Raw genomic sequence first — 24,398 nt, 5'->3', positions numbered from 1 at the left:
CCTTGAAGACCACGTGGCGACGGGGTACCTAGAAGGACCAGAGACCAGACTTCAAAACCCACACTCGCTAACAGTTGGCTTTTACTTTGGATTAGTGAGCATGAATTCTGGCCCCTCATAGCTTAATCTAGTTAGGTATAGGGGGTGGGATAAGGATAAGGGGATTGTTAAGATAGTCGTTTTCCCTCGATGTGCCATGTGTTCCCCATTCCCTGTATAAGTATAGTTATTTTGCATTTTGCCTGTAAAGTTTATACAGGTAGACTATCCTTTATCCGAAAACCTCGGGACCAGCCGTGTTTCGGTTTTCGGAAAATTTTGGATTTCGGAAGGTGGGTCGGCGGGGGTCCGCGGGGGGGTCGGCGGGGGTTGGGGTCGGCGGGGGTCCGCGGGGGGGTCGGCAGGGGTCGGGGTCGGCGGGGGTCCGCGGGGGGGTCGGCGTCGGCGGGGGTCCGCGGGGGGGTCCGCGGGGGGGTTGGCGGGGGTCGGGGTCGGCGGGGGTCCGCGGGGGGGTCCGCAGTCATGGCTTGTCCATCGCTGCTAGCCTGGAATGCAATGAAGTTCCGCATTTCCACCAACAGGTCGTCGTGCTCGGTCGGAACAGGGGCCGGCACCGCCGCGGGCTCAGAGCTCTCGTTGCTTTCGAGCCTTTGGAAGAGAGTCAGGTGGTTCCGCGGGGGGGTTGGTGGGGGGTCGTGCACACGACTTACGCTGACCCTCTGCTCAGCGTAAGTCGCCAGGGGTCGGGGTCGGCGGGGGTCCGCGGGGGTCGGGGTCGGCGGGGGTCCGTGGGGGGGTCCGCGGGGGGGTCGGCGGGGGTTGGGGTCGGCGGGGGGGGTCAGCGGGGGTCCGCGGGGGGGTCCGCGGGGGGTCGTACGCACGACTTACGCTGACCCTCTGCTCAGCGTAAGTCGTGCGCCACTCTGGTCATGTCGTGCGCACGACTTACGCTGACCGAAAAAACCTTCGGTTTTTAGAGGGTTTCGGTTTTCGGAAGTTCGGATAAAGGGTAGTCTACCTGTACTAGTAACTTTTCATAAGATTGTGTTAATTTCCTTTTCAATAAAATCTTGGTTTTGCTTGCATCCAAACCACCTGTCTACTCAGGTCTTTTCTGTATCGCCGCCTGTACCTAAGTCCGGTGTCTAGAACCCAGGGGCGTGGGAGCGATTCGACCCGCTCACAAACAGTCAGAGGCATAACTGACTGGGCGTACGCGCCACCCCACACCACCCCCTACAGGATCCAGCAGGTGGGAGAGATGCATGATGAAGCTGATGATAGAGTTCAAGAAGCTTGAAGGCCTCCCTGCAGTTTGGGTAGCAGTTGTGTCTGATAATACACTTCCATTGCTCAGACTTGGGTAATTGTCCTCACACCAGGCATTACCCACCCTTTGAGATTTCCCTGTTAGAAAAATTCCAATGCCTTGAACTTCTGATAACAGACTGGAATGGAATGGATAAATGAAGTGGTCATGGATTTGCTGTCTGAAATTTTTGAAATTGTAAACAGAAATATTGCAATTTTGCCGCTGTCATCATTAATGTTGTGCAAATATCACTTCAGCTTTCTGCTTCACCTGTAGGGGGTGGCGTGTGCCCAGTCAGCTTCACCTCTGACAGTCCTTTGAGCGGTTCGAATCGCTCCCACGCCCCTGGGTTCTAGACACCGGACTTAGGTACAGGCGGCGATACAGAAAATCGAGTAGACAAGTGGTTTGGTGTAAGAAAACCAACATTTTATTAAAAGCAGAACACAACAATCTTATGAAAATTACTGGTATGAAAAATACAGGCATAAACAATTACACTTATATGGGAATGGGGAACACACAGCACATCAAGGGAAAACAACTACATTAACAATCCCCTTATCCTTATCCCATCCCCTATACCTAACTAGATTAAGCTATGAGGGGCCAGGAATTCATGCTCACTAATCCAAAACCTGTTGCTTTACCGGTTGTGAGTTTTGGGGTCTGTTCTTGCTGTCCTTTGGGGTATCCTGTCGCCACATGGTCTCAGGGCGCGGCGCTGAAGTTGTTGATGCGAAGAACCCTCCTTTTCCTCAGCTACCGTCGTTGTCGAGTCACGATGGGTTTTCTTCTTCTTCTCCCTCGGGCGGTCGTCGGTGGTAATGTTATGGTCGGGGGTCGATTGGCGGTCTTTACCATCTAAAAGATTTCACTATCCATGCTTCGAACGCCAGTTTATTCTTTAACCGGGCTATTACTGTCCATGTGACAAACACCAGCTTATAACTAGGCTGTATGTCTCAATTTTGCTACCCATACTTCAAATGCCAGCATATTCTTAAAATGGGGGTTTACGGTAACGCCAACTTATTCACCAAACACCAGCTTATAACTGGGCGTTTGTCCCAAATGCGTCTTTCCGCTGCCCTTCTCTGCCTTTACAGGTTTACCTTCTTCTTCGTCTCGTCTCGTCTCGTCTGCCCGTTTGTGGCCTGTGTGTCCTGTGTGGTTTTGAAATTGGGTCTCGTTCTCCTCCCGCGTTTGGCCCCGGTGTAATGGGCGTCCTTGGTTGTTGAGCGGCGCGGAGAGCGAGAAGAGAACCCACCATGAGGCCAGGGCGCGAGTATGAGAGGTAGCAGGCCAAGGCCACAGGCAAGAGATAAGAGTCAAGAGTCAAGAGAGCGATGGCCACTGATGGGCCTACAATTATACCCGTTCTTCGACTCCTTATCTGCGCGCCAAATCAGGTCAGTCCATTGTTTAACTTTAGGCGGGCTTGTTTAAATGATTACAGCCATTTATTTTAACGACTTGTGGAGTGGTTGTCTCCGGGTCTAATGGCCCCGATGTCCTAGTTGTTTGTCATGGATGAAGCTTAATTGTCCCCACCCTGACTTGATGGCTACTGTGAGCTGTTACCGATTAAATATGCAGAAACCTAATGGCCTCGATTCTAGGCCCATTCTAGCTTGATCTATTTCAAGTCGAATGAATGCATATTCTGTGTTTACTTCGGCTGTCTGGCTCCAGAGTGTCCTTTTCACAGATTCCTGCATTTTAAGTTTTGTCTCCAGGCCTGCCTGTCTGCAGAGCCCTGTTTTAAAAATCCTGTCGGTTTTGGTTACGAGGTTACAGAAGCCATTTTGGGTACCCTGTTTTTAATAACTTGTCCAAACAGGGTCCCTTGATCCATAATTTGGGGAGTGCGGGAATTTTGAGAACCCTGCACTTACAACCATGGGGATAAGCCTGTTGGTGACTGTTAAAATGCTACTATTTTATTTAATGCTCATGTAGATAAATAACTTTAGAGAAAAAAAATTACTTGAGGACACAAAGTGCCGGGCTTCAAATGACATTGAATCGCGTCCGTTTGTAAATTTTAGTAAAAGAGGCCTGTGGGAAGGTAACAACATTTGAAGGTACACAGAAATATTTGAAAACCACTGAACTACAGGAATAATTTAAATTAAAAGATCAGAAATAATACACATAATACACACATCATTTACGGATTAATATTCTTCAATAGATTATTTGTAAACTCCTTGGGCTGGATTTTGATACTGGAGGCGTGTAGGAGGCGGGACTACAACTTTTGGGGTTGTAGTCCTGCCTCCATCGAGTTGTGGCCAACCCACGTGATTTTCAAAATAATAACAGAAAACGCTGGAACAACTCAGCAGGCCAGGCAACATCTGTGGAGAGAGAACCAGAGTCAACGTTTCAGGTCGAAACCCTTCTACAGAACTGAGAAGAAAAGGCAGGAAATGAAACAGATTAAAAGGCAGTTTGGGGGCTGGGAAATGGGGGAGGGGATGAAAGAAGAGACATTAAGAGATATTCAAGGTGAGACGAGGTGGTAATAGGACAGGTAAAGAAACAAACAATGGCTCTAGATGAAGTGTGAAATGCGCTGGCAGAGTGAAAGACAGCTGCCATGTGGGGGAGAGAGAATTTTTTTTTCACTTGATTGACCTTGTTGAGCCCACCCAGTGGGCTCAGCAGGCCAATTAAGGGCCACCCGGCAAAAGGTCGCATCACAGATTGACATTTGATCTGTCAAGAGCTTTTGACAGATGAAATATCAGCGTTTGACAGCTCTTTGAAGCTGCCAAACACTGACAATCTGTACTCCAAGTTAATTCCTTCCTCTCAGGCTGATTTAGCGATTTCTCTAGAACAGAAAGCAGAATGCTGCAGATTTTGACAGCTCGCGGCCATTCTGCTTTCTGTGCCAGTGAGATGAGGGACTCCCGAGACCTGAAAGAAGGAAGGCTGCAAAGGTAAGTAAAGGTAAGTCAAACTTCTTTAACCACTTTACACACACCAAACACACTTACCTCTGCACTCATGCACACATCACTCACCTGAACACCGGACATCTCGAACCCTCCAAGCCCTTCAGCCCGACGGTCCGCCTCGCTAACTTGGCGTGGTTTGGAGCCATCAGGAATCCCACACTTCAGGGATAAAAATAGGGATTAGGCTAAAAACTGCCTGTTAACTACCTGTTAACAGGTAGTTAATTGGCACTAATCCCCTTCCCACCTCGGGGAGGCGGCTCCCAGCACAGGTCGGGTATCCGTCTTCTTTGAAACTGGCATGGAGGCGGGTTGGGGGCGGGATGGATTCGTGCCCCCCGATTTTGAGATTTTAACCCCCACACGCTTCCAATCCCGCCTCCATGGCCCAATGAAAATCCTGCACCTTGTGTTCAACAACTTATTTTGAATAATTAATGACAACCCAATATGTTCACTTTTTAATGGTTTTGGTATTATGCAGCAAACCAAATTATTAATGGATTCGAAGCAACGAGTGTATCTGCAACACATCTTTTATACTATGAAAAAGAAGGCCAGGCTGCCAGTGAAATATCAGCAAAATTCTTTTGGTGACACATTAAAATGCTTTATGGATAAATTCTGCGTGCAAAAGAGGCAATTTATTTAATCATAGTTGAGCTGATCATTTAAAACTGCAACTGTACACCGAACGATCTTTCTAGTACAATTTGCATTTGACAGCTTGCTATAATTGTAATTCTAGCAATCTCTGAGAGGAGATTTGCTATTAATTGTTGCTAAAAATGAAAGATTCGTTTCCCAGAAATCAGCTAAACCACATGAATGATATTATAAGCCAGTGTGACAAATGGATTTTGTTTCTCATAGGATGGTGACAAAATGCTGGTTGATAAATCACAATGTTGGGATTTCTTTTTAAGTCTGAATATTTATAGGAATTGGCAGTATACTTCTTTAGCTCATGCTTTGTACCTCCAGAGACCAAACTTTGAATCTGGTCCAAGCCTAGGAACTTTATAACAACAGAAAATGCTGGAAAAACTCAGCAGGCCAGGCAACATCCGTGGAGAGAAAATAGAGTCAACGTTTCGGGTAAACCCTTTGCCCGAAACGTTGACCTTATTTTCTCTCCACGGATGTTGCCTGGCCTGCTGAGTTTTTCCAGCATTTTCTGTTGTTATTTCGGATTTCCAGCATCTGCAGTATTTTGCTATCGTACTCGGAACTTTATGTTGGTTTTCAGTGGCAGATTTTAAAGGTCACAAGAAGAGCGATTTCTGGCAAATTCTCTTCTTGTCCCCAGTGGAGATATCGTCTGCAGTGAAAAACACTTTACAATCTCTACAGGTGAGTATAGTTGGTTGAATCCAAATTCAGATTCCAACCTTTGTGTTTCAAATCTCCAAATCTGCTGCTTCAGGTTTTTGAAGTTTCAATAACCATAGTCAAAACCTTGCAGATGTAGTTAACTCAACTGGTGGTGGCTGATGAATGGGGTGACCTCCAAATTGAGTCAGACTGGGCAAATTCAGATATATCTGATTAGAATCGAATTGGATCATTTTGGATTATGAAAAAAAGAGCCCGAATATCCAAAGGCCAAGATCCTGGCAGTTACTCCGGGATCGTACACATTGTTGCCCTCCAGCGTGACCCCACTGAAGTGTGCGGGGTCAGTGGGAAGGCACCAAGTGCTACCAACTTGGGCATTTCCTTAAAGTTCATGGATTCATTTACTATAACATGGCTATTTGGGTAGTGATCAGCAACGCTATGGTGTACATAAATCAAAAGGGCTTTCATTTTCGCAATATGCAGATGTCATAGGAGCACTGATTTAGGAATATGCACATTAGTGTCCTGCTGATGGAAGGCTTGATGGTTTTTGGCTGGGAGATTTTGGACATGGGTTGCAGCTCTGGCTCATGCTACCTCTGTAGAAATTGCAAATCAGCACTGAGCTACAGTCCAGCAAGGGCCATGCCTGGACCAAGGTTCTGATTGAGCAAGTCTTTGTTATACTCAAACAGTGCTGTAGGTCCCTGGACTGGTGTGGCAGCTACCTTATGTTTACCCCTGAAAATGCCATCAAATTGGTGTCAGTGTGCTGGATGCTGCCCAGCATGGTTATCGGTAGAGGTATTAGCATGCAGTTCACTGATGATCAGCAGATGCTGGTGGATGAGGGGCGGCCACAGTAACTCATCAACACGACACGTGATGCTATCACTCGGTGCTTATAGGACAGACATAGGCAGCACAATGTTTTTAATTCGTGGGGCCCATTGTACACAGAATAATGCACCTGAATTAGCTGCTGCAATCCCTCCTGTGGGATGGTTTACAGTCTTGCTCCTAATGGGGTCAATTTTCATCCTTATTGCTCACAGCGTAGAATTTCATGCACTAGGAGCACATGTTGGGAGTTTGGGCATATGCGGAGTTCCTGCTTTGTGCTTCTGGCACACAAAGAAAATTTACCCCAGTGTGTTGATGCGGTCTTTACAGCTTCCTGCAAATTGTTAGCCAAAGCTCCAGTATCTGCAGTGTGAGAACCCATTTGTAATGTGCACATTAGCATAGATTTTCTGATTGGTTATCCCCAATTAACAGGCATAAAGTGGGTGTAATCAAACCGATAAATGGATGGAGATCCATTATAGCAAATGTTACTACCCCACCTTCAATTTCTTGGCGGTATTTTGTAATGGCACCAGAAGTGCCCACCAGTTGGAAGTTAATTATATTAAAATTAGTCCTGTTGATGTAATTTCAATGTTCATACAATTTCCTAGGCTGGAATTTTCCCTACCTGGGCGGGTCCGGTGTGGGCGGCTGCCATGGCGGATTGTGACCCCGTTGCTGGTTCCATCCCGCTCCACAAAAAGACTTTACGTCAATAGGGCCTATTAAGCCCGCCCTGCGTGTTACCTGGCCCAATTAAATGGTGCGGGTCTGGTGACGTCATCGATGATGTGTTTTCAGCTGGGATATTTAAAGGAGCCATGGCCACATTGCATTTGAAGGTTCATCTAGGATAGTGCAGTCACTGCACTGCACAATTCCACTGCTGCCCAGACCAGCAACGGTGACTGCACAGAGACAGAGGGCTGCACCCAGGTTCTCTGATGACTCCTTCCATATGCTTGTGGAGGGAATCAGAGCATGCAGGGAGGTCCTCTTCCCTGCTGATGGCTAGAAGAGACCTCCCCAGCAGACCAAGATAGCATGGCTCCAAATTGCAGGAATGTCATCAGCAAGACCTGGGTGCAGTGCCACAAATGATTCAATTATCTTGTTAGATCAGGAAAGGTGAATCCAAAACCACACTCACCTTCATCCTGCTGTGCCTCTCATCACATCCCCATCACTCTGCCTTCCCAACCCTGCTCCTGCACATCTTTACTCACACCAACACACCTTGCACCTCCATCCATCCCTCTCTCTCTATCGACATGATCACATCCTCATTTTACCCTTCACACTCACCCCTCATCCTCATGCAATCATACCAACTAACAACACACAAGGAGGCCACTTGGAATTGCCACTCCACTCCATCATATTCACCCTCTACAGGTGTAACCCATCCATTCCTTACACTCATTCCATCAACCTTCTCTTCTTTCCCTCCTTGCAGGAAAAGAGAGCCCACAACAAGAGGGGCAGGGAGAGAACTAGCAGTGAAACCTCATCAATGGCCACCCTCACAACAGCAGAGGAGGCTGCATTAGAGCTGTCGGGAGTCATCGAGCACCTGGAGGTGGAAGATGGAGAGAGTGGGACATCTCAGCAACCTGGTGACAGAATTACATATCATACAGCTACATGGCATACATTAGTCACTCACATGGGGACCGATGTCATCAGCAACTGAATGGATATTATGTGCATAATGGTATCTGTACCCAATCTACATATAACATATCTAACTCATCTCTTTACTCTCCCACAGGTCCATCAAGAGCCCCACCCACCCCCACACTGTCCAGGCGCAAGAGGAAGATGACTCCTCAGAGGAGCCTCCGGCCTCTGAGGGAGCACCGTCACCAGACAGAAACGCAGGTCCGCACTAGCGCAGAGACCCACACCTCGGTGGGTCCCTCACGAGATAGAGTAGTGATGTCACCTGGTGTCTCACAAATCACAACCGAGCAAGAGCAGATGGTGGAGACAGTAGTGACTCCTCGTCAGAGGGCGCAGGACGCTCCCAGCTCTGCTCCTCTGCATGCAGACGCACACCTTGGTGGGTCCCTCGCGAGATAGAGTAGTGTTGTCACCAGGTCCGTCACAAGTCACAAATAAGCAAGAGCAGATGGTAGAGACAGGGACAGCAGTGGAGACTCCTTGTCGGAGTGCTCAGGATACTGAGCCTCGGGGGCCATCCACAAAGAGGGCGATTCTGGAGCTACAGGAACAAGTGCAGGAGGCTCTGACAGATTTTGCGAGCGCGATGTCTGCAAATGTTCAGAGAATGGAGGAGTCCATCTCCAACATGAGCACCACTGTGTCGCAGGCAATGGCGACTGTAGGCTCCTTCATGGATAGGATGGCCACCTACATGGAGCAGCTAATGCGCCACTCACAGGAGCACATGGTCTCTATGGAGCACAGATAGCTATCTATGGAGAATCGATGGTTATCTATGGAGAATAGATGGCAGAGGCTCATAGACCTCATCTCTAGGAGGGATGTCAGTGTAGATATAGGTCCTTATGGTCCCACTGATGTGCAGTAAGGTGCTCTCCAGCTGCTTGCTAGCAGGGAAGTGCTGGTCGCCCATGAGAGGGATGATGGTGAGAGGGGGCATTGAAGTGGGAGCTCCTCTCAAAGCACTCACACTTCTCTCCCATTGCCACCCCCTCAGTTAGAGCCCCAAATGCCTCCCCGGACAGCGATGGCCGAGTCTGCCTCTGCACAGTCGTAGGAGGAGCAGACTTTGGCGGGGCCATCACAGGCTCCAAAACCCAGAGGATGGCCACCAAAAGTGTCTAAGTAGTTGCAGCAGGGAAGTGAATAGGCTGCCTCTACCTCTGCTGAAGCCACAGGGGTAGCACCACGTAGAAGCATGAGGAAGAGAAAGATGCCACACAAGTAGATTCACAAGGGTAGCTACTTGGGTGTTTTATTCAAAGTTAATGTGAAGTTTCAGTTAATGTCATGTGAACCATAAATTTCTTTATTTTCTTGGACAAATTTGTGTGCACCTTTGGAAGTGGCTCAGTTAGTTGGAGTGAAAGGTCAGACATAACTTTGCCTCCAGCAATGATGGTGACTGTGAAAGGAATGGATTGGTCATTGTAGGGATGCTTTATGGTGTTGCTGTGGGGTGTTGCCAACCTGGCGAAGCATGTGGCAGCCATATGGGTGTACTGCGTAAAGTTAAGTAAATCTGGCCATGATGAGACCATCCCAGGCCTCCCGGGCAGCAAAGTGCTCGAGTGCTGGTGCCATCTACACTGCAGGTTCCTCCAAAGACTGCTCCTCCTTGCCTTCCAGCTGATGCTCCTCCTCCTCTTCCTCCTCCTCCTCTGAAGGCGGTGCGCTCAGTGCCTTGTTCCTCATGCCGTGCTAATCCTCGTTGCTGTGCTATGTTGTGCAGTGCACATCAGACCACGATGATTCTGGAGACCCTGGCTGATGTGTACTGAAGGGCTCATCCTGATCTGTCAAGGCATCTGAATCACATTTTCAGCATGCCTATTGTCTGCTCTATGACACATAGCTGTGGCTTTCATTATGTCTCTCCTCGGCCTCAGTACTTGACCCCTCAAGGGTGTCATGAGCCACATCTTCAGTGGGTGGCCCTTGTCTCCAAGCAGCCAGTCGGAAAGTCTGTTTGGAGGTGCAATGGGCTGAGGGGGGTGGGGGGGGTGGGAGGTGTGTGGGTGGTGGTGGACTGGCATAGGATGAAAGCGTTCTGGCATGGAACTTGGAAAATTCTGGCCCTAGTGTTTACGGCAGTATAATGCTCAGTATTCTACCCACTCATATAACACCGTCTGGTAGGGTGTGCACAAATGTCCATTGTAAGCATTGTAAATACTGACAGGGTGGTACTCACCTTGTCCTTACTGCACTCGCACCCACACCATTTTAACAAGCACAAGAACTTCTCTTGCTCTCATTCCAAACTGGTGCTGAAAGAAAAAGAGCAGATATGGGATAAATTCCCCTGAATTGCGCTAAGTGTGAATTGAACTTTTTTGCATCAGATTTAGGGCCCTAATGAAGCTAAATGGGCACAAGAATTCTAGCACACAAAATGCAGAAGACTGCAGAATTGCAACCTGGTAAGAAATCAACAGAAGCCCAGCTCTCTTAATTCTGTGATTCTTCTGCATCTGTGGTACAACCGCTCTCCCAGTGCAGAATAAGCACAAATCGCACAAATAAATATAATGTGTATTGACTGATTTCAGTGTTAATACCATCAGAAGAAAATAGTAGTGCCATTCGAAGCGACCTTGGATTATCTTCATCAGACCACATTTCAATAGAAGGCAACTATAAAATTCATGTACGATAGCAAAATACTGCAGGTGCTGGAAATCCGAAATAACAACAGAAAATGCTGGAAAAACTCAGCAGGCCAGGCAACATCCGTGGAGAGAAAATAGAGTCTATTTTCTCTATTTTCTCTCCATGGATGTTGCCTGGCCTGCTGAGTTTTTCCAGCATTTTCTGTTGTTATATAAAATTCATGACCGGCCTCATTCTCTCCTTAGATGCAACTCTACAACTACTGGACTACTGGAGAATTGAGGAGCCTCTGCCATTGCATAAAACCCACTTCAATTGTCAGTGCATAGTGGCCATCCCTGACATTGTGGTTTTCCCTGATATGTGAAGCACCTTGGGATGTTTTACTACATTAAAGGCGCTATATAAATGCAAGCCGTTGTTGTTGGCATGGTGACTTTCCCTGGTGTGGTGCACACAGAACCCTTCAGGAAGGGTGTGGTATTTACAATAATACAGATTTCAAAAAGTAGCTTTTAGTTTGCCATAAAAATATCAAATCCATAGAATCATAGAATCGTACAGCACAGAAGTATACCATTTGGCCCATTGTGCCTGTGCCGGCTCTGTGAAAGAGCTACCAATTAGTACCGCTCCCTTGCTCTTTCCCCATAGCCCTGCAAATTTTTCCTTTTTAAGTAGAGATCCAATGCCCTTTTGACATTTACTATTGAATCTGCTTCCACCACACTTTTAAGCAATGCATTCCAGGTCATAACAACTTACTGAGTAAAGAAAAATCTCCTCATCTCCCCCTGGTTGTTTTGCCAATCATTTTAAATCTGTGTCCTCTGCTTACCGACCCTCCTGCTAGTGGAAACAATTTCTCCCTATCTACTCTATCAAAACCCCTCATAATTTTGAGCATCTCGATTAAATCTCCCCTTACCCTTCTCTGCTCTAATGAGAAATGCATTAAGTCAAAATCATAAATCATAAGAAATCCAGAAATCCATAAAGTATGGAATGTTCTAGTTTGGAAATGATAGCCTGGAAATTACTTTGAGTGATGCTATTTTAAGGATGATCATTGTACAAAAACACAGCTCCCAGTAATTTAATTTCCTGGCTATTATTTCCATTTGGATTTCTCCATATTTCATGAATTAGCTTACTCTATCAAATTCTTCTCTCCGCTATTTTAATGGAGGCATTAAACCAGTTACATATTGTCACCTCCCTAAAAAGCAGAGAGGAAGTTGATGTAAACACGTTAAGAAAGAAAGACGGATTGCATTTATATAGGGCCTTTCATGACCTTAGGACGTCCAAAGCGCTTTACAGCCAATTAAGTACTTTTGAAGTGTCGTCACTGTTGTAATGTAGGAAGCTTTTGTACAACAACATCACTCACAGTAATTTCCATGCTAATATCACTTTTTATATATATGCAGATATGAAATTCCTTAGCTTGCTATGAACATTATCTCCATCATTATTAATATACTAATATGGTTGTATGAAATCTTCATAGCTGGGATATCAATTAAATAAGCATTGGCATTTGGGAATCTAAAGTGCTTGTCTTTACCTGAAGCTTGCAAATGCTAATATTTCACTGTCATTGACTCTCAACATTCTACTTTAATGAGCTGGATAGGTGGATGCAAATAGGTAATACAATTACTCAGTTCTTTTCTACATTACGTACAGGGTAGACTAATGTCTTCCAGTAAAACTGAAACATATTCCATGAGTGATCTGAATCCAGAATCTGCAAATGGCATTGGTTAGTTATGTGGTTTTATTGATCTTGCTAATCTGTAATAATGTATTTTCATCAATTTTCCAAATCTGACAAGTCTCCTTATTTCCAGTGACAGTGATTGTTTCGGTGAAAAATGTAACCGCTTTGCGCGTGTCTCACTGGCTGAGAAAGGATGCATATCATTTGTGAAAGAGGCAGCACAGGGTGCTTGAGAAGATTATGCAAGATGTCAGAGAGGTACTGCTGGGCGGATGCGAGAGGATATATTGGGAGATTACATGAGATTACATTTTACATGTGTAAAATATTCACTCCGCAACTTACATATTTTATTTAAAGCGAGGCTGTGTGTGTGTGTCTGTATGTGTATGTGACAGATAAAGAATGAGAAAAGTTACATGTTGTAGCTTTTTGTGTTGTGTTCTATAAACTTCAGAAATTGCACTTAATAAAGAAAGTTGAACTTTGAAGCCAAATAATTGTTCACCTGTGTTTTGATGATAATTGGAAAAGGTAATTGTTAATTATTGCTTACAGCTGTGAGACAGAGAGAGAGAGAGCAAGAGAAAGAGAAAGACAGAGAAAGTCATAGACAGCGAGAGGAGTAGACAGTGTCTTTCCTTATTTTAATATAACTTATTTAAAAAAAAAACCTATGTTGAATTTTGAAACAAACAAAGATTATTTGAGATAGAAAGTGAGAGGAGGAGAGAAAGAAGGGAAGGAAGGGAAGGAAGGGAGGGGGGTATCAAATTGAGGGTGAGGGGGGTACTGGTCTCTCACCACCCATTCTTGGGGAGTGATTGGTAGTGGGAGCAACAGGGGAGTGGATGGAGGGTTGAGGTGAGGTGAGTGACAGTGGAACAAGGGGGCAGCAAGTATACTGGTGTTGAGTAGGTAGTTTGAGGCGGAAGAAGTTGGGGTAGTGATGGGGTAGTGATGGGACTGAGGTTGGAAGGGGAAGAAATAGTGGAAAGGTGAGGGGTAAGGACACAATGGATGTGAGGAAGTTAGGGAAAGAGTGACTGGGGGAAAGAATGGGAAGAGAGCTACTGAGGGCCACATTTTCCCTGTAACCATACCCCAAAAGCAGCCTACAGCTATTGCTGGCTCCTTTTTCTGCCATACCAAGCTGTACCAATCACTTCCCCCCACCCAAGAAGAAAGAAGAAAAGAAAAAGGCAAAGAGATAAGCTGATGAGAGAGAGAAGCAAAAACACGTTAAGGACAGTGAATGAGAAAGTGAGACAGAAGCCAAACAGAGTTAGAGAGAAACAGCAACATGAAGACATCAGAGACAGTTAACAGAACAACCATATTCTCTAACTTACAATGGGCAATGCAATGGGAGAACAATTGGTTTTAATAAACATCATACGAGGATCATTGTACTGCAAAATAGTCAGAAATCCTGATCATACACCAAAATCATGGGCTTGATGGTCCATACCTCCATTCACCTGGCCTGTATTTGTTACAAATTGTCCAGTCATTGTGAATGTATGCTATCATTATTTTTCCTTTTCTCCCTCCTTCTGTTGCTTTGATTTCAAAACCTAATGATGGGGGTGACAGATGCATTTGAACTGCTGGCAGGACAGCACAAATGAGACTGTGCAAAGCCTCTATGTGTTGACATAGTTTAATTTTTTTCTCCGGTTGAAACCTGTGCTGGTGCTCCACTTCCTTGAGCTTGCATTGTTGCTTTTCCATTGTGTTTGCACCATTCTATTTATTTTTTGAGCCTGCATTGAGCCTCCTTCTGAGCCTGGTTATGTTGCTGTTCCTTCACAACTTCCAGTCTAAGCATTTCTAATTGGTTCTTTGACCTTTTCCTCTGCTGCTAACCGGGCTAGCTCTAGCTCATGATCTGTACCTTTCCTAGTCACGGTAAGCACTGCTGTATGTTACTGCTCAATTTACTTTAAATTTATAAATCTCATTTGTCGATTTTAGTCTGCAGATAATATTCTAATCCCACTGTTGTGGCGGAGCCACTAAAGGACTCAGATCGTTTGTATATCATTCCCTTTAACAACATGTTAGCTACAGCCTGAGTCTGTATCTTTATTTATACTGTTTACTTGTACAGAGCGTGATTACTTTAACAGCGCGGGTAAACGCGATGACGTCACGCCGTACATCACGTGATCCCCCACTGGCGGGAAGAACGTGATGACGTCATGACATCAACCACGGGACCAGCCAGCAGTCTTCGTGGAGCCTCCGAACTGAACAGACCTACACTCGATGCTCTCCTGCAGTTACTTGTTTAAACCTGTTAGTTTCCATTAAACTTCATTTTGTTTGAGCGCCTGAGTGGACCTCAGTCTTTGGATAGGAACTAGACATTCCTACATTGGTGACCCCGACTTTTGCAAACGGTTTTTGCAGAAGATAATCAACATGGAAACGAATGCCGTTACCTTGAAGCTACCGCAGTTCTGGGAGCAACAACCAGCCACGTGGTTCATCCAGGCTGAAGCCCAGTTCGCCATCAGGGACATCGTTGCAGATCAGACCCGATATTATTACATGGTCTCCACCCTCGACAGCGCCACAGCCTCGCGGATCGTCAGCCTACTCGGTAGTCCACCTACTGATCGCAAGTATGACATGTTAAAGGCGCGGTTGTTGCAGGTTTTTGGGCTCACGAAGTCGGAGCGCGCCCGCCGGCTGCTCGCTATGCCCGGCCTCGGGGACTCCAAGCCGTCCGAGCTCATGAGCCAGATGCTCACGCTCCTCGGTTCCAAGCCGGAATGCTTCCTCTTCAGGGAGCTATTCCTCAGCCTACTCCTGGAGCAAGTTCAGGCAGCCCTAGCCAGGTCCGAAGTCACAGACTGCGCGGAGCTTGCTGCTGAAGCGGACAAGATTTTCGCGGTGACACAGCAGCACTGCACGGCCACGAGGTGCCCAGCCCCCACAGACGCCGCTCCAGCTCCTCAATCAGCGGGGTTGTGCTTTTACCATGCCCGTTTTGGCGCGAAAGCAAGATGCTGCCGCCCTCCCTGCAGTTTTTCGCACAAAAAAACCCCATCTACAGCCACCCTGGCGAAAGAGGACCGGGTCTAATGAGCGCCCCGTGGCTGCGATGGCCATCGGAGATTCAGGGAAGCTTCTCGTCATCACCGACTCACTATCTGGTCGACGTTTCCTTTGCAACACTGGGGCGCAGTGTAGCATCCTACCTGCGTCAAATCTCGATATACTAGCTGGGGACCACGGCCCCGATCTCGCGGCGGTTAATGGCGCGGCCATTCGGACCTTCGGAAGGCGGCGGGTCCAGGTGTGTTTCGGCGGCCAGCGCTTCCACTGGGAATTCATCATGGCCAAAGTCACGCAGGCTATCCTTGGGGCAGATTTTTTGTGTGCCAACGGCCTCCTGGTCGATGTCAGGCACCACCGGTTGATCAATGCGGCCACGTTCCACTCCATCCCGTGCCACCGCGGTAACGCTGTGCCACGCACTGTCTTCTGTGCGTTCCCACCTCCAGACGACTTCACTCGGCTCCTCGGAGAATTCCCAGATCTGACCAGGCCCACTTTCTCCTCCTTGGCCACTAAACATGGTGTAGAACATCACATCACCACCACCGGCCCCCCAGTTTACGCATGGGCCCGACGACTCGAACCCAGCAAGCTCGCGGCTGCGAAAGCGGAGTTCGACATGATGGAGCGGCTGGGGATTATTCGCCGGTCGAATAGTCCCTGGTCTTCACCTCTCCACATTGTTCCGAAACCCGGCGGCGGATGGCGGCCATGCGGCGACTACTGACGCCTGAATGAAGCCACGACTCCTGATCGGTACCTGATCCCGCATACCCAAGATTTCTCGGCCCATTTGGCGGGAAATACCTTTTTTTCAAAAGTCAACCTCGTCCGTGGTTACCACCAGGTCCCCGTGCACCCGCAAGACGTCCCGAAAACCGCAGTCATCACCCCATTCGGCCTGTTCGAATTTCTGCGGATGCCATTTGGCTTGAAGAACGCTGCACAGGCTTTCCAGCGCTTGATGGACTCCGTGTTTCGGGACCTAAAATTCCTCTTCGTCTACCTCGACGACATCCTCATCGCCAGCCCTAGCAAAGAGGAGCACTTCTGTCATTTGCGCACCCTCTTCACACGCCTCAGTCAACACGGTTTGATTATCAACCCGGCCAAGTGCCAGTTCGGCCTTCAGCAGATTGATTTCTTGGGCCACCGCATCACATCAGACGGCGCAATTCCCTTACAGACGAAGGTCGAGGCGGTTACATCTTTCCCGCGCCTGTAGACCGTCAAGGCCCTACAGGAGTTCCTCGGGATGGTCAATTTTTATCACCGATTCGTCCCTAAGGTGGCTCTGCTTATGCAGCCCTTGTACGAGGCCCTCAAGACCAAGTCCGGTAAGGATCCAAACAGCTGGATGGCCGAGATGGACCGGGCGTTCGTCGACACCAAAGGCGCCTTGGCCAATGCAACCATGCTGGCGCACCCGCTTCCAGGTGCCACTATTGCCCTTACCACCGACGCGTTGGACTACGCAATCGGTGCGGTACAGGAACAGTGGGTGAATGGGACGTGGCAACCGCTGGCGTTTTTCAGCCGTCAACTATGGCGAAACGAAAGAAAGTACAGCACTTTCGACCGGGAGTTGCTGGCCCTTTTTCTAGCCATCCGCCATTTCCAGTTCTTACTAGAGGGACGTCCGTTCACGGCTTATGTGGACCACAAGCCACTAATGTACGCTGTGGCCAAGGCCGCCGAACCATGGTCAGCTCGGCAACAACGTCACCTGACGTTCATTTCAGAATTCACCATGGCCATTCAGCATTTGTCCGGCAAAGACAACCTGGTGGCGGATTGCCTCTCCCGCGCGACTGTGCACGCAGTCCAACTCGGAATCGACTATGCCCTCATGGCTGTGGATCAAGCCTTGGACCCAGAGGTCCAAGCATACAGGACCAGCCCCTCTAGCTTCCAAGTGGCCGACGTCAAATTCCATGCCGCAGGCACCACGCTACTTTGCGACGTCTCCATGGGAGCTCCCCGCCCTATCGTCCCAGTTGCCTGGTGCCGAAAAGTGTTCGACGCCATACACGGGTTGTCACACCCTGGCATGAAGGCCTCACAAAGGCTGATGTCGTCAAAATTCGTCTGGAGAGGTATGCACTTGGATGTCCGCGACTGGGCCAACACCTGCGTGGTCTGCCATAAGGCCAAGGTACAGCGTCATGTAAAAGCTCCATTGGCCACTTTCGCTATTCCGGAGCGTCGATTTGACCACGTGAATGTGGACCTCATGGGGCCGCTTCCACCTTCTCAAGGTTTTACACACATCCTCACAATGGTAGACCACACCACTAGATGGCCAGAGGCAGTTCCTTTGGTTTCCACCACTTCAGCAGACGTGGCCAGAGCTTTCATCTCCTCTTGGGTTGCTCGTTTCGGGGTACCGGCGGACATCTCTTCCGATCGTGGACCGCAGTTTTCCTCAGCTCTGGAATGCTGTGGCTGAGGGGCTCGGCACCAAACTACATCGCACCACCGCCTATCATCCACAGGCGAACGGCCTGTGCGAGCGATTCCACCGGTCGCTCAAAGCCTCTCTGCGGGCCAGCCTTCAAGGCGCAGGATGGGTGGACAGACTTCCCTGGGTCCTTTTGGGTCTTCGTACGGCGCCCAAAGAAGATTTACAATCGTCCTCGGCGGAACTCGTATATGGCCAGCCACTACGAGTACCGGGGGATTTCCTCCCGTCTCCAACAGAGCCATGGTCTGCATCCCAGCAACTCGTCAGCCACCAGGAAGTGGCCAGATGTTTCGCTCCAGTGCCTACGTTGCATCACGGCTTACAGAGCTCCCACTCCCAACTGAGCTGAAAAGCGCCGAGTACGTGTTTATCCGTCACGACGCTCACCGGGACCCGCTCAAGCCTCCTTACACTGGTCCCTTCCGCGTCATAGAGCCGGGAGACAAAACTTTTTCGGTTGATATCGGAGGTAAACCGGACCACATATCGGTTGACCGGCTGAAGCCGGCACACTTAGACCTGGACCACCCAGTCGAAATCTCTCAACCGCCAAAACGGGGCCGACCGCCCACAGTCGCCATGCCAGATCCACCACAACCGCCCGCCAGCTCGACCACCGTCCATTAGCTTCCACTTCAGGGTTACAGAAGTTGCTCGGACAGGCATGTAAAGCCTCCTCGCCGTCTCACTTTTGCTGTTAAAGACAATTCTGGGGGGGCGCATGTGGTGGAGCCACTAAAGGACTCAGATCGTTTGTATATAATTCCCTTTAACAACATGTTAGCTACAGCCTGAGTCTTTATCTTTATTTATACTGTTTACTTGTACAGAGCGTGATTACTTTAACAGTGCGGGTAAACGCGATGATGTCACGCCATACATCACGTGATCCCTCACTGGCAGGAAGAACGTGATGATGTCATGACGTCAACCACGGGACCAGCCAGCAGTCCTCATGGAGCCTCCGAACTGAACAGACCTACACTCGGTGTTCTCTTGAAGTTGCTTGTTTAAACCTGTTAGTTTCCATTAAACTTCGTTTTGTTTGAGTGCCTGAGTGGACCTCAGTCTTTGGATAGGAACTAGGCATTCCTACACTGTTATGTTTTTAGATTTGATCCAGATATCTTGTGTTGTGCACCAAAGACCACTCATATAAGTGACCCCTTGCTCCCTGTGACTTTACATGCATATGGGGGTCATTTTTACCTTTACTGGCTGGGTGATAATCTGGCAGAGCGGATTGACAGCCCATTGTAGAATTGGCTGATTTTCATCCCATTGTTGGGCGGGTTCCATGACGGTTATTACCACCCAGGTGGTAAAGGTAAAAATGAACCCAAATACCTGTAATAGCTCATTGTCTAGGGGTCAAACAGAAATACTTGTTACTGTGTTTAGCTTCGAGGATGTGACATAAGCCCTTGCATGATCTCCTAAAATTTGGGAAGCAAAACTATCAGACCATGGCTTAGGCTATCCATTACGCAACAGGTTTAATGGGGGGAGAAATTCGGTATCGCCCCGTTTGGGGCGTTAACTTTTAAAAAACTCAGGGTTTGCGCTCCAGGATGAAAGTAGAGCGCTAAATCAAGTGCTCCACTTCCTTCCTGGCGCGCCCACAGGCAGCAGGCGGGGCGGTAGGTGACCAGCGCTGCACAATGGGCCATACAGTGCTGCCACGTTGGAAGGCTCCTTCCCTCCCTTAAAGGGAAGGGCCATCTCTGCAGGCTCTGCAAGGGCAAGACTTAACTGGTCCCCAACGGCAGCCACGATCCAGCCCGATCAGCCCTAAGCACTGTAGCAGAGTGCCGGGCTGATCGATCACTGGTGAAGAAAATTGAAAAAAAAACAGAAAGAGCATTTGAGATTTTTTTTTACTTACCTCGGCCATCTCGCCTTTAAGTATCGCCCCTGAAGTGCCCGGCCACTCAATGAACGTCTCCCGCAGCTGCCGGTGCTTTCGCCTGGCGATGCTGCAGGGGGCGGAACCGAAGTTCGGGTCTGGGGCAATGCGCTCGGCGATGACGTCATGATCTCCGGACGAATGAGATCGAGGCGCAACGCTGTACCACCGTTGCAAATCTCCCGTCGAATATAGTGGGAGTCGATCTTCTTGCTGCGCCCGGACGGTAAATGCTTGGCGCCCTGTAATTGCCCCCCCGAGATGATAACGGGAGGCGCTAAAGAGGCCAATTTCTAGGCCAAGCAGTAGTAATAAAGTAATACAGTAGCTTGCATTGTTTTTACAGAACTTTTAACTCATGCTCTCTCCTTTGATACAAAGATAATGTAAAGGTAGCACATTGCTTCCTTTATGATAATTGGGTCTGTGCTAAGTTCCATATCATTAGCATTGACCTTTATATTAAGATAAGGCTCTCGCATGATTCGTGCAAGAGCAGGATAGGCTGGCCAAAAAGGCCAGCCAGAAGATCATACACAGCACGGAATGGAGGATAATCGCATGAACATTCTCCGCTCAATTTCCCAAGCACCTGTTCCACTCCGTTTTCAATCGCCATGGCAACTGAAAATCAGTCACAAGTTGTGATAGTTAAGCATAGACATTTAGGCCTAGAAATTCAGTGGCCTGCGCCACCAGTTTGCGCCCAAAGAGGGCTTTTGCGCCACTGTGCAAACCTACCGCGATATTTAGCGGGGCGCTAATGGCGGCGTTAGCCATTAGCGCTGCCCCGCCACCGATGACGTCATCGGTGTGCGCAGCACCCCGCTATCGCCCCGCTGGCCATATTTGGTTGCTGCCACCTCCCCCGCGCCGGCCGCAAACAGCGACTGGTACATGGGGCCTACCTGTGCCGGTAGTGGGGCGAGTTAAGGTGGAGGTGCGGCCGGCCGCTTTTTTGGCGGCCGCCTGCCCGCACCTCCTTCCCCGGCCTCCTACACCCCCCCCCCCCGCGGCATTGCCGGCTGTTTCCCGATAGCCCGGCACTTCTCCTTGGTGCCGGGCTCATTTGCCGGCACTCGCGAGCGGGGATCGCGCTGTTGCAGGCACCTCCCCCTTAAGAGTGGGAGGAAGGCCTGCAGTACCGCAGGCTGCCGTGCCGCAGCGGGTGGCGCTGCGGCACTTTACACGCCGATATTCAGTTTCAGCGCCCCAAGCGGGGCGCCGAAACCCTTGTTTAGCGGCTGGCTTCCACTTGGGGCGCTGAAAGTGAATTTCCCGCTGGCGCAAGTGGCTCCGCGCGCAGCAGTAATTCCGGCGCCCAGGCGAGCTGGGCGCCCCTAACTGAATTTCTAGGCCTTAGTCTTAATGTAACTTTTCTTCATTAAAAACAAAACTTCGGATTTTTTTTTACTTTGCTCACTTTTTCGTGCTGCATTACTTAAAGATCAGAGCTAACTATAATGGCCAAGGACTGAAGGCACAGTGGTTTCATTTGCTATATGCTTTGCTGAGTCACGGTACACTGAATGGCAGCTTTGCTGATCATTTTGCTAGAGCCACAATTCATGATTGTTTGTGCTTCATTACAGATGTTCCGAATTAAGCAATTAAATATTTAGGCCTGGAGTTTGCACAACTGTTTTACAACAAATTGTTTCATGGATATAAATGTTACTAAAACTGCAAACATCAGTTCACCAGAGGCATGAATTGTAATGTGAGCCAGGGGGTATGTTATATAAATATAGTTTTATTGTGTGCTAGTTTATTTTATCTAGAAATTGATCTGCTAAAGAAACGAAAGTGACAGGTTGTCACTATCCTCAGTGCCTTCTGAATTATATTACAGGAGGCTGCACCATACACACAGTTGGTTTGTAGACTATCTACTTTGGTCACTAAATCGGCTTGGTTTTGCTTCTCTTCAAAATTGAGTAGATTCAGCTGTGAATAGAAGTACCACAAATATGTATTGGTAGTAAATCTCTTTTAAATATACAAAATATGGCTTACAGCAGATTCTGAAAGGTGAAAGGGGGCTCACCCCTACCACACTGATGAGAGTGTCTATTCAAATATTCATAGCTCTTTGAGTGTATCGTTGATGCAGTGAGACGCTCTCTTTTTCTCATATTACACAGCCATCTTGTGGAACAAATTGTATTTTATTGGTAGTAGGGCTTATGGTTGAGCTGTTGTCTGTTGTTATTGTTTCCTGCACTGCAAATCAATGTCTGTTACATGGAGCAGCTGGTCTCCAGTCACGTAGGTAATCTGTAAATCACCCTGTCTGTGAGGAACCTTTGCTTCTGTCAGCAAAACATACAAGAGGATGATTATCAGTGAATGACTCATTTACAAATCAGGTTGAAAAATCATCCTTTTTCCCTTGACAACCACTAGATTCAACTGTCCCAAAGGAAGTTGGGTCTCAAAAGGCTAATATACAATAGACTTTGTATGGCCTTGGGATGAGTTTGCTGCTTCTACTCTATGGCAATTTTAATTGCAAGTCAGATTTGTATTAATCAAAATGAATTCCTTGCTCATTTCATGTACAAAATAAACAAAAGAGGAAATCTTTGATTATAAAAATGTAATGAACATTGACCTTGAGAGGAGAAATGGAAAGATGGCAGTGTTCTTTTGTACTCATTTACTTGAAAGGGTCCTGATCATACATTAATATATCATAGCCTGAGATAAGGGCAATTAAAAGTACAGTATTTGGGTATGCTATCTGTTAAATATATACTTTAAAATGTAAGGCCGTATAAAAATTCACAATATTTCAAATATAAATTATAGCTGTGCCCATCACAGTTAATTAACATTTATGAAAATCCGAGCAAAGTTCAAGACCAAAGGATATATTATATTTTATTTATTCATTCACGGTATGTGGGCGTCGCTGGCAAGTACAGCATTTATTGCCCATCCCTAATTGCCCTTGAGAAGGTGGTGGTGAGCCGCCTTCTTAAACTGCTGCAGTCCGAGTGGTGAAGGTACTCCCGTAGTGCTGTTAGGGAGGGAGTTCCAGGATTTTGACCCAGCAACGATGAAGGATCGGCGATATACTTCTAAGTCAGATGGCGTGTGACTTGGAGGGGAACTTGGAGGTGGTGGTGTTCCCATGCGCCTGCTGCCCTTGTCCTTCTAGGTGATAGAGGATGCGGATTTGGGAGGTGCTGTCGAAGAAGCCTTGGCGAGTTGCTGCAGTGCACCTTGTAGATGGTACACACTGCAGCCACGGTACACCGGTGGTGGAGGGAGTGAATGTTTAATGTGGCAGATAGGGTGTCAATCAAGTGGGCTGCTTTGTTCTGGATGGTGTCGAGCCTCTTGAGTGTTGTTGGAGCTGCACTCATCCAGGCAAGTGGAGAGTATTCCATCACACTTCTGACTTGTGCCTTGTAGATGCTGGAAAGGCTTTGGGGAGTCAGGAGGTGAGACACTTGCTGCAGAATACCTGGCCTCTGACCTGTTCTTGTTGCCACAGTATTTATGTGGTTGGTCTAGTTAAGTTTCTGTTCAATGTTGATTTTGGTGTTGATGGTTCGGGACTCGACGATGGTAATGCTATTGAATGTCAAGGGGAGGAGGTTAGACTCTTTCTTTTTGGAGCTAGTCATGGAAGCACTGGCGTGGTGTGAATGCCACCTGCCACTCACCAGCCCAATCCCGGATGCTGTCCATGTCCCACTGCACGAGGGCGTGGACTGCCCCATGTACAAAACACTGTATGTGCAGAGGCAAATTTAATTTAAAGTCATAACTAATCTGGTAAAAAACAATTTCAATTTTTTAGTGCAGGTTTTTATTATTGAAATGAAAGATAATTAAATAATGGAACTAATAACTTTTAACAGATAGTTTAGATGCTGTGTAATACTATAGGGGCTAATTTTCATCTCGAAGTGTAAGACAACTGTAAATGATTAAGAACTGGTATAAATGTTACCAGAATGCGAAACTGCGAATAGCACTCCATTTTGTGGCATATGCTCATTTGCATAATTATTCATCGGTCCAAGTGCAGACTTGGACATGTGCAGAGAGCACACCAGTGATGGAAGTGCTAACCTGGGCATGTGCAGAGAGCACACCAGTGATGGGAGTGCTAACCTGGGCATGTGCAGAGAGCACACCAGTGATGGGAGTGCTAACCTGGGCATGTGCAGAGAGCACACCAGTGATGGGAGTGCTAACCTGGGCATGTGCAGAGAGCACACCAGTGATGGGAGTGCTAAACTGGGCATGTGCAGAGAGCACACCAGTGATGGGAGTGTGAACCTGGGCATGTGCAGAGAGCACACCAGTGATGGGAGTGCTAACCTGGGCATGTGCAGAGAGCACACCAGTGATGGCAGTGCTAATTTGGACATGTGCAGAGAGCACACCAGTGATGGGAGTGCTAACCTGCGCATGTGCAGAGAGCACACCAGTGATGGGAGTGCTAA

The sequence above is a fragment of the Somniosus microcephalus genome, chromosome 12 (genome assembly GCF_052327205.1).
Source record: "Somniosus microcephalus isolate GS21.2 chromosome 12, FLI_Smic_1.0, whole genome shotgun sequence".
Lineage (NCBI taxonomy): Eukaryota > Metazoa > Chordata > Chondrichthyes > Squaliformes > Somniosidae > Somniosus > Somniosus microcephalus.
Note: the sequence above shows the minus strand (reverse complement) of the source record.